This window comes from Convolutriloba macropyga, unplaced genomic scaffold, assembly GCF_964194025.1.
Source record: "Convolutriloba macropyga unplaced genomic scaffold, txConMacr16.3 SCAFFOLD_985, whole genome shotgun sequence".
Taxonomy (NCBI): Eukaryota; Metazoa; Xenacoelomorpha; order Acoela; family Convolutidae; genus Convolutriloba; species Convolutriloba macropyga.
Genome location: NW_027451928.1, coordinates 5,876 through 8,205, shown reverse-complemented (window position 1 = coordinate 8,205; position 2,330 = coordinate 5,876).

Below are 2,330 nucleotides of genomic sequence, written 5' to 3'. Positions count from 1 at the left end.
CATTCTTCCTTAGACGGAGTAAAAGAGCATTTTTTTAAACTCAGATTTCTGTTTATTCCAAGCCACACTACTAATATTTGATAAAAGTTATTAGTTGAGACTGATTAGTTTAGTAGAAAAGATCTATGCTTTTAATTCCTCTCAAACGCTAAGTTTGTAGCAATCATATAAGTCCTGTCGTTCTTTATATGGGACTTCTCATATTACCGACTTACGTCTGATATTTTTTTCATCTGACAATTTGACAGGTTACATCGGCTCCCTAATTAATCATATTTGAGCTATTTAGTGGTTTCTCTTCATATCTAATGGTTTTAACGACTTTGACGCGGCTTGATTTTAAAAATGAGTGATATTTTGGATATAATGTATTTTTATTGTTCTGCTGCTTAGTCTTATTAATGAAAGGCCAGTAATGGTTCCAATTTATTGTACTGGCTTTTTTTGCCTTGACTCCTTCTTTTCAAAAATACTTTGTTCATTTTTTTTATTGTTGCCTCCATTTGTTGTCATTGTGATACAATGTCCCTTACCTGCTTTTGATATATGCTTTTTGATATATTCGCAAGTTGATCTATGCTTTCTAAGGATGAATCGCCGTTAAAGATTGAAGTTTTAGGTGCTTGTTTTAATATTTTCACACCATTTATTCCCAAAGATATTCGTAAAACGGGATTTTTTGCTAAATGTCTAGTTGTCCTTTTACTTTGTCTCGCATTGGTTCTTACTTTGTTCAATTCTCTTGAATTGTAATCCAGGATTAGTGGGGCTGTATTTTTTATATCGTCGTGAAGGTTCCTGTTCAGACCATATGACATCAAGACCCTTCAAATAAGATTTTGTTCATTCATTTGTTCTTTCAGTTCGTCTAAAAACTTTCTTCTTCGAAATTTTAGGTCTCAGCCTTTTCATTTGGGGTTTGACTACAGGTCTATGAAGCTATCGCAGCTGTCTTCTGGCAATCTGCCAGGCATGTTTAAAATTTCTATTTGCTCTCAAATAAAGCCTGTAGCATTTATGTTGCTCCTTTTTTTTTCTTTTCGATGCTAATTTATCCTTTATTTTTTCGACTCAGGTTTTCACACTTGGCAACTTAATTCTTACGTGATCTAAATTGCTCTTTTCAAATTGAATAACCTACTTTTTATGCCACAGTTGAACATTTAATGTCAACTCATAGCGATTGATTGCACTTTTTGTTTTGAATATTAGGAGTGGTCTATTTGAAGCTCTAATAACATTTTGACCTTATGCCCCTCACCGGCTAATGCCAGGCACAATTGAAGCCAGCTTTTTGTTTGAGAGTAATTTGACCAATCTTAGCCGGTTATTTTTGAGATTTTTATCCCCGCTTTTACAAAGATTTTCAAACCTAGCCAAACCCATTCATTTAATGTTTGGTCACACATGCCCTGTTCCATCTTGAGCTCTATAGATGACCCAATTTTAATTAAGTTATGGGAGAATGTCTTTTCAGTGTTTGTGTTCTATCAGTTTTTCTTCGAATGGTTCTGGAAGAATTTTCTTCGCAGAAATTTTGTCAGATTAATTGATGGCGACTTGGTTTTTTTAAATTAGTTCCGAAAAAGCTAATGCATTTCGTTTTTTTTCGGTTGTTTTTTGATGAAATTAATGTCAAATCAAGAAAAATGCTACTGCAGGTTGCAGTGAGTCAAACGTGAAGAGGAAATCAGTATTTTGCATAAAAACAAATTTAGCTGTGTTCTTTACTTTAAGTTTTATAGTTTTATAGTTAAGAATTATCGCGGTTAGCGTAACTATGGTTGTCAATAGAACAGATTTAATTAATTGAATCAATTATTAGGAGCCCATCGCATTTCTCCACACTTTGAGTAGGCGTTTATTGCAATTGCTTTTCGTTGACCCCTCTTTGGTCAGGTGTGGATAAACTTGTTAGAGGAATTGACATGCCTTCAGTGGTCTTTCTTATTGCTTCAACATTTGAAGTTCTCACCGCTTCATCGCATCAGAACTCAAAGATGAGTACCGGTGCTTTCAATCAGATGCCTCTGAGAAGCCAGTCCCTTTCCTTTCGGTGAGCTCGAATTTTCTCTGAGAAAACAGTGGATACTTTTATGGCGCGCGGGCTATCAGCGATACAGCAAAAGTAAGAATTGCTACTACTGGGATTGACTGTGACGGCCAGCCAAAAGCAATAGAAAATTCGATTGGTAGCGTCTGCTATCTGAAAGTGTTGGTATTTGTTTTGTTTTTAATTGCTCTTGAGCGAAATTCATAGCAATTATTGTAAACGTGTGTGTCTTTTTTATGCAAAATTTTCACGTGACAATTTTGACTTTTCGAGTGAC